Source organism: Hemicordylus capensis, chromosome 3, assembly GCF_027244095.1.
Source record: "Hemicordylus capensis ecotype Gifberg chromosome 3, rHemCap1.1.pri, whole genome shotgun sequence".
Taxonomy (NCBI): domain Eukaryota; kingdom Metazoa; phylum Chordata; class Lepidosauria; order Squamata; family Cordylidae; genus Hemicordylus; species Hemicordylus capensis.
Window position 1 is genome coordinate 353,025,513 of NC_069659.1, and position 16,740 is coordinate 353,042,252.

Below are 16,740 nucleotides of genomic sequence, written 5' to 3' on the forward strand. Positions count from 1 at the left end.
GGAAAGTGGGAGCTCTCCTTTTATTATTATTATTATTATTAGCAGCAGTAGTAGTAGTATTACATTTATATCCCACTCTTCATCCAAGGAACCCAGAGAGGTGTACTACATACTTAAGTTTCTCTTTCACAACAACCCTGTGAAGTAGGCTAGGCTGAGAGAGAAGTGACTGGCCCAGAGTCACCCAGCTAGTATCATGGCTGAATGGGGATTTGAACTCGGGTCTCCCGGGTCCTAGTCCAGCACTCTAACCACTACACCACCTAGAGGAACCAAGAGTAGCAGTTCCTCTAGGTGTAAAAGGCCAGAAGTGGGAGTAACAGTTAACAGGTTGGAGATTTGAAATTTGAATATTTCAGAGTTCCTTTGAATGAGAAACTGCAATTCAAAGACTATTTTCAGAGTTTCTCCCAGTGAGGAATTCTAGATAATATTCTCAGACAGTTTCTCCACAATGTAAGGTGAGGGCCATCTAAGATGCATGGCGTGACACAAGCCATATATGGAGTCTGCGGTGTGGCTATGCCGAGTGGCAGGGACAGAGGCTGGTGAAGCTGGAACAGGCCACAGTATCACCCGTTCCAGCCTTGTGCCACAAAGCAGGGTGGTGCATGTTTTGGCTCCCTCCATCAACCAATTAAATCCAGACCACAGTGCAGAGACCACAAGCAGAGGGGAGTGCACCACGTGTGCTCAGCTAGACTACTGCAGTACCCTCTGCATAGGACCACCCCTGGTGAACGGTGTGGAAGGTTCAGCTGGTGTGGAATGTGGTCACCTGCTGCCTAACACAAGTGGGACCATGTTACATTGGTCCGTGGGCATCTTCACTGGTTGCCTATTGCCTTTTGAGCTAAAAGTGCCTTTGGGCCTCTCTACTGCTATTTCAGTCACCTTAAGTGGCGCAGCAGGGAAATGCTTGACTAACAAGCAAAAGGTTGCTGGTTCAAATCCCCACTGGTATGTTTCCCAGACTATGGGAAAGACCTGTATCAGGCAGCAGAGATATAGGAAGTTGCTGAAAGGCATCATCTCATACTGCGCGGGAGGAGGCAATGGTCAACCCCTCCTGTATTCTACTAAAGGCAACCACAGGGCTCTGTGGGTGCCAGGAGTCGAAATCAACTTGATGGCACACTTTACCTTTTTACTTTACTGCTATTTGTGTGCATATGTGATTCTTGTTCAAGCCAACAGGGAAAGAGACACATTCCAGGAAATGGATTTATGAAACAAAATTCATATATAGACTGGTCTTTGTGCATGAAACAACACTAATACAATCTTCCTCTTTAGGCTGCTTCTTAATGCAGTAGATTGTATCATAATGGGCATTTCTTTCTTTCTTATCATTTATTGTTGGTTTTTCATTGTATTACCTGCCCTCAATGCCAGAGAAGAGACAGACTAGATGAACAGATTGCAAATGAATTTGCACTTTAAAGGAGCGGTGTACAAGCATTAGAATCCATTCATTCCTTATTTCCTCTTGCCTCTTTCCATTCTAAACTCTTCTGGACAGAGACCTGCCTCTTACTTATGATAAATAAAGATCTACTTCACAGATGGTGCTACTTAAGTTAACAATTCTACCTTATTATCAGCAGCTTGAGAAAGCCACCCCTTTCCTTCAAAAGGGTCTAAGGCTAAGTTGACCATTCACCCAATATTATTACTGTATTTACTACTACTACTGCCACTGCAATGGATATTTATATATCACTCTTCAACAAAAGTTCATAAAGTGGTTTACATAGAAAAATAAATAATATATAAATAAGATGGCCCCCTGTCCTTAAAGGGCTCACAATCTAAAAAGAAATGTAAGGCAGATACCAGCAACAGCCACTGGAGGGATGCTGTGCTGGGGGTTAGATAGGGCCAGTTGCTCTCCCCCTGCTAAATATAAAAGAGTCACCACTTTAAAAGGTCGGTGAATCAAAAAGCTCAGTTGAATCAAAGTTGACTTTGAATTTAAGATGCCCCCTGTAGAAAAAAGGTTATATCTATATTTACCCCAAAGGAAGAGGACTCTCAATTTAAGATGACCCCCAGTTTTAATATCAAAGAACTTGGGAAAAACCTAGTCTTGGATGCAGGTAAAGAGCGTGTATATATATACACTGCAAGTGGCCAAGCCTCATAAGCAAGCTTCTCCCGTGAACCAAGAACAGAAGGTGCATTTCAGGTAACTTAAAAATTGTCTAGAATGTTGCATACATACATATATTCTCCCAACAAACATACATATATTCTCCCAGCAAATAATTGGCCAAAAAAAAAAGTTAGCTTGTGTACTCCTGAACTCCAGAATAATCCATTCATTAAGTTGGAGGAAGCTGTCATTTATGATGAAAAATCTCAGCATATTAAATATGAAGATCATCACATTCTCATACTCAACATGAGTGTGACCCCAATACCATCTCTATATATCTGCAGTTCAGTTCATGCCAGCAAAACTAATGTCCAAGTTATCTTCCATCTTTTTTTCTTTTATGAAATGTGGATGTCACTTGAATTGAAGGCACCCAGACCTCTGATGAAATCATTGATATCTATTGAGTGTGCCCATTTCCTTAAGTTACCAGAGCTGTGGAGCATTTTGTCTGCAATACTAAAATCTTATGGAATGCCCACATTTGTGTGAATTCAGTAATTCTGTTCCAGTTGGAGCTTCATGGTACATGATGATTTTAAAAACATAAAGAGTGTCATGTTTTTCCTGAGAAAGGCTATCTAAAGACCACCCCATACCTGAAAATTGTATGATGACAGAAGTTTCTTGGGCTCACAACACTGAATTCAACGCTAGGTTCTTCCTTTCAGCTTCCATCAGTTTAACTCACAGACTACTAACTGCATATTAGCAGACAGCCTGCAACAGAGGCAAAACCCTGTTTTGTAACCAAAAATGAACAGTGAATTCTTTTCGAAGCAAAAATACTGCGGCACACCTGAAAAAAGGTTTAGGCAGCAACTGCTTAAAAACAAAAGGTGAGGAAATGTGATAAGGCAAGCTGGACACACAGGCATCAAAGAAGGGTAGATCAGTTTTCAATACATCTCTAATCTGTATTTCAGGTTTGTGAGCTAATGGTGTGCCTTAGACTCTCGCTTCTGAAACTCACCAGCTGAAGTCAAGCTCACACTCAGTTAGCGGTGTCACTCTTTCTAAGATTATATTAACAGTTCCAGGACCAACTTCACAATTTCTGTCAGGTAAAGCAGTCCTTACAATGGGGAGGGTGTAATCCTGCTCATCCCCATCATCCTGCACTTTGATTGTGCCCAGATAAGTTGAGTACAGTGTTGCAGCGGATGTTGTGGTGCCATCGTCGGAACTTGGGTAGCAGTGTGGTTGCCGTCTTCAACACTGCAGAGGATCCCGGGGCGCAGCTCTCTAATCACACTTTGCCTTGTTTGCACCCCTAAAATATGACAGTCCCAAGCAATTGCTTGGCTATGCTGGCAGGTCCTCAGCAATAATAACACATGCAGCCAGTAGGTGGTAGGGTTGCCAAGCAGCCAGAATTGTTTAGGCCGAGCCAGAATGTTGGCCAGTTGCCAGAATAAGCCACAACATGGGTGGGGGGAGAAGTGTGAGTGTTATTTTTCCTTTTAGTGCTCTCATCAGAGATAATTCTACTAGGTGCAGTTCCTCCGGCACTGCGAGTTGTACCTGGTAGAAATTCTCCCTTTGCTGCAGCTTTCATGGGATAGCTTTAAAAGCCCTATCCGTATGGTATGTTCAGCTCACGTACAACGTGTGAACGGTGCACATAAGTACAGATCTGCACGCAGGTACAGTTATCCATGTTATTTTGAAGGCACGTACAGTAGTTCACTTTCCATCTGTACCTTCAATTTCAGAGCGTCTGTACCCAGGTTCTTGTTTAAATAAACACGTGTGCAGTAATTTACACAGCCACCTTAAGTGGCACAGCAGGGAAATGCTTGACTAACAAGAAGAAAGTTGCCGGTTCAAATCCTCACCAGTGTTCCCTCTAACAGGGATTCTCAGATGTTGTTGACTACAACTCCCATAATCCCCAAGCAAAAGCCACTGCAGCTGTGGATTCTGGGAGTTGTAGTCAACAACATCTGGGAAGCCCTGTTAGAGGGAACACTGATCCCCACTGGTATGTTTCCCAGACTATGGGAAACACCTGTGTCGGGCAGCAACGATATAGGAAGATGCTGAAAGGCATCATCTCATACTGCACGGGAGGAGGCAATGGTAAACCCCTCCTGTATCCTACCAAAGACAACCACAGGGCTCTGTGGGCGCCAGGAGTCGAAACTGACTTGGCGGCACAGTCATTTCCACATAAATGTGCATGTGTACAGATACCAATATGCATGTGCACATGATGTCTGAACAGAGTTTAAAAGCTGCAAGGGATGTATTGAGCATGCTTCAAAACTGAGTTGCACACAGTTTATATCCCTAGGATGTTTTGAAACATCCAACATAGGATGTTTTGAAATAACCATTCTTGGGATCTGGGTTCTTAAGCTTGAGAAGCAGAGTGGAGAAGATCCGGAGGCTGTTGTAGCCTTCCTCTACCACCAGCCAAGAACCGTGTTCAGCTGTGGCATGAGATTTATGCTGGCCACTGCATGCCACAGCCCATAATCTGTCTGATTTGAGAGGAAAGGCACTCAAGAACTGCTGTTTTGCTCTAATGATTTTTCTGCATGTCGGATTGTCGGATTGGACCGAGGCATTAATCCAACAATCCGACATGCAGAATCCAGAGATCTTTGCATGGACAAGCAACAGCAGGCCACACAATCACAAGCACAGAGAGCTGCATGAGATGTCCACAGACTCACCTGTGGAACAGAAGGCTGGAAAATTGTGTTGTGGAAGCAGTCCAGAAAGTACATTAATGCTGCAATCCTAAATCCACTTGCGTGAGAATGAACTCTACTGAGATCTGTAGCACTTGCTTCAAAGTAAACATGGATAAGATCAAGCAGTAAGGCTGCAATCCTGGAATTTACCCTCTAGTAAGCAGAAATATCCAGGAGCTGGTGTAACAATAGCGTAGTGGCCAAGGCTGCAGACCCATGCACACTTTTTCTTTCTTTCTTTCTTTCTTTCTTTCTTTCTTTCTATATATATATATATGTATATGTATATATATATATATATATATATATATATATATATCTACCGCCTTTCATTAAAAGCAATCCCAAAGCGGTTTACAAAAGTTAAACATACAATAAAAATATTAAGCTAAAAATATGAAACAAGTCTAATTTAAAATCTGTAAAATGCAAACATAAAAACTATACATGGATAAAAACACACAGAAGCAGCAATAGAACAATCATGTAAAGGCCTGGATAAAAAGCCAAGATTTAACAAGCTTCCTAAAAACTGTGATGGAGTCCGAGGTACAAACGGCCACTGGGAGAGCATTCCAAAGTCTGGGGGCAGCCACAGAGAAGGCCCTGTCCCGTGTGCACGACAACCTAGCCTCCCTCTTGGTTGGCACCCAGAGCAGAGCCCCCTCAGATGACTTTAACTGGAGGTTTACTCCCCCGGGGACTAACCTGCACAAGGCAGAGTTAGAAATGAGTAAGACTATCCAAATCTTCCCTGTGACACAAACTCACTATGTAGCTTTAGGCAAGGCACCCTCTCATCCATACCCCTCTGTACAAGTTGGCGGTTACTGACCTACTTCACAGGGTTCTTGCAAATATGTTGCTAATGTATCGAAGGCATTTTGAATCCTATATAAATGCTAAAAATCATAATAACGAAGCATCCCTGGGTCTAGTGGCACCCATTATCTCTACATTCAGTGGGACTTGTGAACCAGGAAACACTGCTTGCCAGCTGCATATTTGCACAGGGAGCCCTGAGAGCTAAGAAGCTGCAGGGACGTTTCCAACTTGTCCAGGTTTTGAAAAGCAGCTTGCTCGCTTCGCGGCACGGAAAGCAGGCACTCTGCACGTGCTCAGAAGCACCCTACCCTTCGGTCTTTAAGGCAAATCATCACTGCCCTCAAAGGGGTGGGTCCCCAAACCACACACACACACACACAGAGGTGCTTCTCAAGGGTGGCAGAAGGTGTTGGCTGTGCTACAGGGGTGAGATGTTTGTTGCGTAGGAGGCCAAAGCCAACGAGGGTCTCTGGATGGCATGGAAGAACGGCGTGGCGGTGGCTGTGACGGGTCCAAGGCTGCCATCCCGTGCACGCCTAGGTGGGAGTAAAAAAGCAGCAATTCTGTGCACGCCGACTTGGAAGTCAAGGTCATGGAGCTCAACGGGGTTCCTGGCGGGCAAGGCACTCGCCAAGGCTCCAAGTGCTAAGATGGCGGGGCATGTGCGGAGGCATGTGCAACGCTGCTGCCGCTTCTCCTTCCGCCCACCGCTTGGAACGCCGCGTGCCTCGCAGGAGCAGCACCAGAGCGAGTCCTCCCATGCAGGGGGAGCCCCAGGTCGGGAAGCTTTGCGCCCTGGCGGCGCTCCGCCAGCCAGCCGCGCCGCTGCCGCCGGGGCTCTTTTGTTTCTGCCCACGCTGACGTCGGGCGTCCATGATGTGGAGCTTTTGGCGGGAAGCGGCTGGAGAGAGCCGCGAAATGGCGGCCGCGGAGGCAGGGCGGGCAGGGGGCGTGGTCTGCGCGAGCGAGGGGGCGGGGCGAAGCCGAGGGAGGGAGGGAGCAGGCGGGCGCTTCAGCCAGTTCAAGCACAAAGGGCTGCAGGGAAAACCTGGCACGTTGGAGTCGGGAAGGAAGTGCGGAACGGAGCCTTTCAGCCTGCTGCGGCGGAAACGGTGTGGCTGCGGGTGGTTTAGTAGGAGTGAGGGAGGTCATTGTGTGGGTGGCTGGCTGGCTGGGCAGGAAGGGAAGTGGGGTGGAAGCAGGCTCGGCTTCAGGCTGCTGGACTAAGCATTAAAAATGGAAAGGGGTTGCGTTGGGATCAGCGCAGTTAAACCAGCGGAAAGCGGCTCCCGCAATGCTGGGAATGCATGGAAGACAGTCTGTATCCGCACGGGAGGTGGATGGAGCCTCCATGTTCAAAGACAGTCTTTCTCCAAACGCCAGAGAAATGGCGTCCTAGGGGCTAAGCACGGGGGAGGGCGCGGCGCGGTATCAGTGCCCGGCAGGCATGGGGCTGGCCGCTGTTGGAAACAGGGTGCTGGTGCTGGGCTAGGCAGGCGGGTTTTGTCCGACGACTCAGCCAGGCTTTGCTTGCTCTGCTGCGCCTGCAATGATTGATTTGGGCGAGCCTCGAGATTGCTGAGATATCCGCTCCCCAGCTGCCGATAAGGATCTGGTGCTGCTGCTGCTGTGCTTGTGTTTTTAAAAGAAGCTCGATCTTGACCTTCCTTCTAGAGAACATTGTGTTGGGAGGATGAGAAAAGCCAGTAGATGGCGGGGCGGGTGGATGTGGCAGGCTGCAGTCCTGTGCACGTTTACTCGGAAGGAGGTTCACTGCATTCAGTGGGGCTTACTCCCAGGTAAATATGTAGAAGAGAGTTTGACGTGCTTTGAAAGGCAAACGCTGACTTAAGTGGGCACTGAGAGATCTTATGATTTGCTAAGGCAGCCTCGTGATTTTACGAGCATTGGCTTGCTGGTATTTCCAGTGTTCGAGCGGGGCCGTTCCGAAGTGGCGTTTTCCTTCCCTTCCTGGGCGTTCACACAATCTTTTGATGCCGTCAGACTGCTTAAGGGAGGACTTTTAAAAGAAGAACCGGAATCATTGCAAGGTTGGTGGTGGTGACTTGTAGGGAACTGGACTCCTAGAGACATTCACCTTCATTTTCTGGATTGGAGGTGCGCCTGTGATGGGATGCCTGGACCCAGTTTAGAGGCAACTACGTGAATTTTAATTTTTGTAAGCCACCTTGAGATATGGATATTGGGCAAGATATAAATCTGCAAATAAATAAAACTAATAACTGAAAAATTATTGTGGAGGGACCGTTTAAACGCCCCGGGCTTTAAGTGGAACCAATCTCTTGCAGGTTGTGTGTTAGCTTATTAACTGCTGCTATTACAAATATTTATATAACGCTTTTCCAACAAAAGTTCCCAAAGCAGTTTACAGAGCAATAAAATGAAATAAATCTAGGTGGTCCCCTGTCCCCAAAGGGCTCACAATCTAAAAACAAGCAAGCAAACAAAAAGAACCATAAGACAAGGCACCAGCAAGGGCCACTGGAGGGATGCTGTGCTGGGGCTGGAGAAGGCCAGTTGCTCTCCCCCTGCTCAATAAAGAAAATCACCACTTTAAAAAGATACCTTTTTGCTCAGTTAGCAGGGACTTTAATATACAAGCATAAGAGAGGGCGGGACAAACATCATCCCCCAGCCAGAGAGGTCAGTGGGCTAGGTGCCACAAGCAAGGAGGCCCTGTCCTGTGTACCCTCCACCTGCCTTTCTGCTGGAAGTAGGATATGCAGCAGACCTCAGTCGAAGACCTGAGGGGATGGAGGATCATAGGGGAGGAGGCCTTTCCTAAAAGATCTTCAGTTTGCAGCCAGACTATTTAAACGCCACCCCCTCTTTAACCTCTTAGGTATGTTATAACCTTCTTGGCTTGGGGAGGCAACCTCTTGGGCAGGAGTAGGCAGGGTTTAGATTTGCAAGAGCTGATTTGGTTTTTATTAGGACTCTGGGGTCTACTAACCAGAGCCAGGTGTCGGATGGCAGCCTCAGGGGACGGAATACCTTTACCAGTTCTGGGCCCTGCATCGTACCGTATTTACCCAAATCAAAGTTGACTCTGAATTTAAGTCAACCCCCTTAAAAACATAAGTACAGTCCAGTTGGATCAGGCCCAAGGCCCATCTGGCGCCCTGTTTCCCACAGTGGCCCACCAGATGCCCCTGGGAAGCCCACGGGCAAGAGCTGAGGGCAGGCCCTCTCTCCTGCTGTTGCTCTAAATGCATCGTGCCTCTGAGGCTGGAGGTGGCCTATAGCCATCAGGGCTAGTAGCCATTGATAGGCTTCTCCTCCATGAATTTGTGGCTGAGGATGTTGGGAGTTGTCATCCAACATGGTCTTGGGACTCAAGTTTGGGAACTCTTGGACTAGACTGCCGCGGAGGAGGGGCAGCCCTTCTATGAAGCATGAGCCCCACTCTGTGCTTTTCACCCTGTAACTGCTCCCCTCCCCACATAGGCTCGGACAGCCCAAGAGACAGTGAGTGCCTAGACCAAGAGTCCCCCCAGAGAACGTCATGGTGGTGGGGTTTGAATGTAGGTCTCCCCGGCCCTTCCCCAGAGCCCTGTGCTGGCTGTGCTCACAGCCAGTTTATACAATCCACAGAATCCAGTGGTGGTAGAGGCTTTCCTGGGTTGTACCACTCCAGGCTGCAAAGCGGGAGGGAGCGGTCCCCCCCCCCCAAAAAAAGAGGGATTTCCACTACACCCCTGCACATGAAGTGAAGAGATGAATTGCAAGGGTTCCCTCAGCTCTGGGTATGGAACCTTGTGCACATCAGCGCAGGATGACCAGCCATAATCGCAGAGAATCAAGACCAGAGCAAGTGAGAATGTGGACTATCCATAGGGCCGGGCCTGCAGAACGTGTAGGTCCTTGGGCATCGGGGAAAGCCATGAACATGTATCTGGTTTATGCCACTTTTAACGCTCCTAGCTTCCTTCAAAGAATCCTGGGAAACCTAATAAACCAGTTTAAATCTGCAGTAGATATGGCCATGTGCACACACAACAGAGAGCCAGCTTAACTCTGGGGGAAATTACATCTTCTGCCCTGTTATGATGGTTAATTAGAACCAGAACCCAATTATTGCAAAAAGGAAAGTCTAATCTTATTTCGTTAGTCCATTCCGTCCAGAATCCTGCCTGGTTGTGATAACCCCGGAGGCCTCAGAGAAAGAAGCGAGGGATAGTATTGCTAGGATCTTCGGATGGGGATTTCGTATCTAGATGGATCGTAGCTGAACAAGAAGAATAAACATTTTGATGATGTGTTTGTTGCAGTGACATCCACTACCACTCATCGATGTTGCTTGGGGGCATGGAGGCGGTGGAGAGCCCGTATGGGGGTTCTCATAAGGTCTTCCAGGTCTGTGTGCTCCTCCCCCCTGGACTGGTTGAAACCAGGGAAGCTCTCTGCTCCTGAAACTGTTGAGTGAAGACAATGCCAGATGATTGCAGCTCACACCTTTCGTGTGAATGAGAGTGGGCGGAAACACATTTCATACGACTTCCCGGAACCGCCCAAGGCCTTGAAAATGTTCCCATCTAGCACTGCATAGAACTGAGAAAATACATGCATTCACAATTCATGCAGGGCAGGTTGGTCAGTGGCTACTAATCCTGATTGCTATAGACTACCTCTGTGTTCAGAGGCAGGGTACCTCCAAATAGCAGCAGCAGAAGAGGAGAGGGCGTGCCTTCATCTCCTGGTTGTGTGGCTTCCCAAGGCCTCTGGTGGGCCACTGTGGGAAACAGGGTGCTGGACTAGATAGGCAGGCATTGAGCCTGATCCAGCAAGGCTTTTCTTATGATCTAATTTTGTGCATGTGTAATCCACAGAATAATTAAACCGAGAATTTTAATATTACCTTCTAAAGTTGAGAGGGCTTCATATATTTTACCATTGCCTCCTCCCATGTAGTATGAGATGATAATGCCTTTCAGCATCTTCCTATATTTCTGCTGCCCGATATAGGGGTTTCCCATAGTCTGGGAAACATACAGGTGAAACTCGGAAAATTAGAATATCGTGCAAAAGTCCATTAATTTCAGTAATGCAAATAAAAGGTGAAACTGATATATGAGACAGACGCATTACATGCCAAGCGAGATAAGTCAAGCCTTAATTTGTTATAATTGTGATGATCATGGCGTATAGCTCATGAGAACCCCAAATCTACAATCTCAGAAAATTAGAATATTACATGGAACCAATAAATCAAGGATTGTAAATAGAACAATATCGGACCTCTGAAAAGTATAAGCATGCATATGTATTCAGTACTTGGTATGGGCCCCTTTTGCAGCAATTACTGCCTCAATGCGGCGTGGCATGGATGCTATCAGCCTGTGGCACTGATGAGGTATTATGGAAGACCAGGATGCTTCAATAGCAGCCTTCAGCTCTTCTGCATTGTTTGGTCTCATGTCTCTCATCCTTCTCTTGGCAATGCCCCATAGATTCTCTATAGGGTCAGGTCAGGCGAGTTTGCTGGCCAATCAAGCACAATACACTGTATACTTTTCAGAGGCTGCTGGCCTGCCCCGCCTTGGCATCTCCCTTTCCGGGAAGCAGCTTCGGCGAGCCTGCTGGAGGCCTGCCAGCCCAGCGCATCCTGCTCAGCGAGTCCAACGGGCTGCAGGCGGGCCGAGGCCTCCGTGCCCAGGCGAGGGGGTGCGGCTGTGCCGAAGGAGCGAGCTCACTGTGCCTGCCGCCCCCAGGCAGCCTCCGTCTCCGTCTCCCGTGGGAGCTGCGGTGGAGCGAAGGGGGTGGGTGGCCCCCTCCTTTTTATGGGAGTCTCCAGGGAACCAAAAGGCTTCTCTGTGGGCACTCACCTGTGGGGCAGTGCGCAGGGATTTGGGGCACTGAGTGATGTACTCTGCAAAAGGCGGGGTTCCCAGAAAGGTCAAGTGTGCCATTGAGTCGGTGTCGACTCCTGGCGCCCACAGAGCCCTGTGGTTGTCTTTGGTAGATACAGGAGGGGTTTGCCATTGCCTCTTCCCGCACAATATGAGATGAGGCCTTTCAGCTTCTTCCTATATCGCTGCTGCCCAGTATAGGTACCAGTGAAGATTCAAACTGTGGTAGTCATGCCATTTCCCCGCTGCACCCTTAGGTGGCTGGTGGGGTTCCTTTAGCACTATTAATATTATATATGACACACTTTATGGAATAGACAACAACAAAACTATGCCAGGTCATAGGGACGTGGGTAGCTGCTTTGCGCTGAGTCAGACCCTTGGTCCATCTAGCTCAGTATTGTCTACACTGACTGGCAGCAGCTTCTCCAAGGTTGCAGGCAGGAGTCTCTCTCAGCCCTTTCTTGGAGATGCTGCCAGGGAGGGAACTTGGCAAGGTCTCTTGCAAACACCTTCTGAGTTTTGACAATGGGGGAGGCAATGCAGGGGAGGGAAAGAAGGGGCAAGGAAATGAGCTGCATATGTGCCAATGCAGGGACATATGCTTTGATTTAGGGCACTCCCAGACGCCGCCCTGGTTCTGTCCTGTCATTTCTTCCCCGCAGTGGGCTTGCATCACTACTTTCCACGCCCCAGCACATGCTGTGTGATTTTGAGGTGCAGCAGAACACTGACCCCCGTCTACTGCTTTCTGTGGTCTGTGGGCATGCACCTCTCAAAAAGGGGGGGGGGGGTTCAGTAGCACCAGCACCAGTCCACATGTGTGATCACCGTGTGCTGCTGTTACTACAACTACAAATATAGACCACATTTCAAAAAACAAAAAAACCCAAAGCAGTTTACACAGAAAAATAACGATGCATAAATAAAGATGTTGCACAAGGCTTCACGGTCTAAAAAGAAACTCAAGACAGGCACCAGCAACAGCCCCAGGAGGGATGCTGCTCTGGGGTTACATAAGAACGTAAGAACAGCCCTGCTGGATGAGGCCCAAGGAGGCCCATCTAGTCCAGCATCCTGTTTCACACAGTGGCCCACCAGATGCCGCTGGAAGCCACAGGCAGGAGTTGAGGGCGTACCCTCTCTCCGGTTGTTACTCCCCTGCAACTGGGTTGGATAGGGTCAGTTGCTCCCCCCCTGCTAAACCTAAGAGAATTGCCACGTTCAGAGCTGCCAAAAGCCAGTTCTTGTGTGTTAATCAGTGTGGTGGTTTAGGCGTAGGCGCAGCAGGGAAATGACTTGATTAGCAAGCCAGAGGTTGCTGGTTCAAATCGCCGCTGGTATGTTTCCCAGACTATGGGAACCTTTTCTGCACCAGACTATGGGAAATACCTATATCGGGCAGCAGCGATCTAGGAAGATGCTGAAAGGCGTCATCTCGTACTGTGTGGGAGGAGGCAATGGTGAACCCCTCCTGAATTCTACCAAAGACAACCACTAGGGCTCTGTGGTCGCCAGGAGTCGAAATCGACTTGACGGCACACTTTACCTTTAATCTCTAGGCAGGGCTGGGAAAGATGCCTGCCTGAAATCTTGGAGAGCTGCTGCCAGTCAGTGTAGAGCAGACGATGCTGAGCTAGATGGACCAAGGGTCTGACTCTGTATGAGACAGCTTCTTTTGTTCCTCTGTACGGCTGGCTGCAGCTTTCGGTTCCTTCGTGTCATTTGCATCTTTTTTCCACCTTTCCTCTACCAATGCACACGTGCTTATTGATAAAACACTGCAAAAAAGCAAGGTTGATTGAACGTAGGTTTATTTTGCGTGCTGCTTTTCCCAACATGCAGGAGTGCTCCTGCACTTTAGTAAAAAAAAAACAAAAAAAACCCCACAAGGTCTGTTTTGTTGCTGCTACAAAGCTTTAACAGTCTTATTCATTTATTTAAAGCATTTCTATAGCTTTCCTAAAAATACATTTCTACAGAGGGGCTCGCAGGAAAACATAAATCAAGAAATCCCATCATAGAGAGAAAAGCAACAGACAACCCAAGAACCAGCGGCAGAATAAAATACCAGAACCAATTTAAAAGATTTTCTCAATTAAAAGTTCCACTTAAAAGTCAGCTGAAGCAGATGGGTCTTCAGTGCCTGCTTAAAACTCACGAGTGTGGGGGTGGTCTGACAAATTCCCTTGGGTAAGGAATTCCTAAGTGCTGTGGCACCACTGAAGGGACTCGGTCCCTGGGCGCTATAAGTCGGACCTGTAACTGCGATGGACCAGAAAGCAGAGCCTGAGACAAGGACCTTAAGAGCCAGGCAAGCACATCTTGGTGCACGTATTTATCGAGCTCTGTGTGTGTGTATCAGGAACACTCAAATGGGGGAGCACTTAGGATAAAAATAAAGTTCACAGAATGGCACAGTCCTGGAGAAGGGCTACCTTGCTTATAATGAGCAATGTCCACACTATCAAAGCGTGACACATGCCGTACAAGCCTGTAACACTGGCACACCCACCACATCCTACACTGCCTTTTTAAATCCAGTCTCAGAGATGGGAAATGCATTTTCGTTGCTGCCAAATATAGCTGTTCAGGGGCCCGGAAGTTGTGATATTCCCAGAAGCACTACCTCAAGGAAATGGCTTCCAGATCCCACCCCAAAAATGTGCTGCAGTATGAGCGAATTCTTGGGGGGGGGGCTTAATTGTGGGGGTGGTGAAGTCCTTATCTCAGAGCTAGAGGTGTGGAAGCAGATCAAATGTTGGATTTTGACTGGAGAGGCTTGGGTTCAAATCCCCACTCAGCTGTAAAACTAATTGGGTAAGGGTGTGTTGAGCCGCGATTCAGTGTCCAAATCGTGGGCACATCCCTTTAAAAACAAGGGCTAACACATAGCAAACTGCCATATACTGAGGCAGACCCTTGGTCTATCTAGCTCAGTATTGTCTTCACGGACTGGCAGCAGCTTCTCCAAGGTTGCAGGCAGGAATCTTTCTCAGCCCTATCTCTTCTGGAAAAGTTTGTATGGTTATGTGCAAAAAGACAAGAGTATCTCTTCTAAACAGCAATGGGACAAATTGTGGAAATGGATGTTGGACGTAATCCCCCCCCACACCCGATTACCTGATGTGCCTTGAAATCCCCCACCCCCGAGTTACAGTACTACCTGCATATACTTCATAACTTGTGTGTTTCCAAATTCTTGTGTGTAAATCTTTGTAGATATATGATGTACAAACAACCACTTTGTATATAATTGTGCTTTGGCAACGTACTGTATGCTTTGGTAGTTTGTTGGTTCAATTTAAAAAAATCTTGTCCTATTTTTTTTTTTTTTTAAATCTTGTCCTATCTTGGAGATGCTGCCAGGGTGGGAACTTGGAACCTTCTGCTCTTCCCAGAGCGGCTCCATCCCCTGCTGAGGGGAATATCTTGCAGTGCTCACACATCAAGTCTCCCATTCATATGCAACCAGGGCAGACCCTGCTTAGCTATGGGGATATGTCATGCTTGCTACCACAAGATGCACAGTGGCCATGTGCATGCCAGCATCGCACCAGGGCAGCTGGGAGATGCTCCGTCAGTGTGCGGGCATAGCTGGGGGGAACACCGGGATTACAGCAATGGTCGCATTCGGAGGAGGAGCAGGTATGGACCTGCTCTCCTCCGCTTTAAAGGGTCTGTTTAAGCCCTCATTTTTAAAGGGAAGTGCCTGCGATTCAGACACCCAGTCGCATTTCGAGCACATCCCTGGGTGATCTTGAGCTAGTCGTCATACTTCAGCCTACTTTAAATACTTCTTGTGAGGATAAAATGGAACAACCTCCATGTGAGCCACCCCAAGTTAATTTGGGTCGTCATTTATTTTAACTAATGTTTTAACTTTTTCTGTTTGTTTGCTTTGTTGTAAACCGCCCAGAGACGTGCGTTTGGGGCGGTATAAAAATATGTTAAATAACTAAATAAAGCGCCAATTCATATAAACCACCATGACCTGCTGAATTGGCTTCCCAGTGGGCAATGTGGCATATATTTGAGCACATTCGACCAATATTTATATACTGCTTTTCAGCAAAAGGTTTCCAAAGCGGTATCTCTGCAGTGTGTGGCTTTCTCCACCTGGGAAGGGTAAGTGGTGCAATACATGACAGCACAAATGCCGCACAGCATTTGGTGGAGTTGGCGGTGTGCTGTGTTGTACATGAAACCAGTATTGGCTGCTGCTGACTGCATGTCACAGCTTCAGGCTGGGCAGGGCACAGGGGAGGCTGAGGAAGACCGCTCTCTGCTTCTGACTTTTTCTCTCACCTCGACATGCTCGCTAGATCGGCTGGTAGGGCTCAGCTCTGCGTGCCGACACCTACTGAGGCTTGTTTGTCAAGCACGCAGGGCAGAGCCTTCTCAGTGGCTGCCCCCAGGCTGGGGGACTCACCCGTGGTTGATCTCTGCATGGCTCCCTCTTTCCCAACCTTCCAGGGGAATCTGGAGACAGCCCTTTTTAAACTGGCCAATGAGTGGCCCTCAGCTCTCTTTTTTAAGCAGCTGTGTTTTTGTTTTTATGGAAGTTTTATTACTGTTTTTATCTTGTTATTAATCATGCTGGGGTCTTTGGATGAAAGGCAATATAAACATATACATAATAAAGAAATAAAACATTTGCAAGGATAAAAGCCTTGCTTAAGTTTGTCGTGCCTAGCTGAGTCCTGTGCCTGCTTCCAGTTTGGGAGGCTTCTTGGGATTGTGGGTCCACAGCTCTCTTTAGGAAGATCGGAAGCAGCCTCATACTGAGTCAGACCCCTGTCTCATCTAGCTCAGTATTGTCCACACTGACTGGCAGTGGCTCTCCAAGGTTTCGGGCAGGAGCCTTTCCCAGTTCTAGCTGGAGATGCCAGGCCAGGGAGGGAACCTGAGACCTTGAAGGACATCCTGCCACTGTGCTATGGCCTCATGCCCTAAAGGGCATATCTCATGGCACTTGTATGTACTCACCCATCCAAATGCAAACCAAGATGGACCCTGCTTAGCAAAGGGGACAATTCCTACTCACTGCCACCTTAAGTGGTGCCGTGGGGAAATGCTTGACTAACAAGCGGAAGGTTGCCGGTTCGAATTCCTGCTGGTACTATATGGGCAGCAGCGATATAAGAAGATGCTGAAAGGCGTCATTTCATACTGCGCGGGAGGA

The 16,740-nt window shown here is 47.8% G+C and overlaps 1 pseudogene; it reads right to left on the reverse strand.

Moving 5' to 3' along the window:
* Window positions 1-886: 886 nt before the first annotated feature.
* Window positions 887-6,560, reverse strand: LOC128350635 (probable dimethyladenosine transferase; annotated as a pseudogene).
* Between the last annotated feature and the right edge of the window lie 10,180 nt (window positions 6,561-16,740).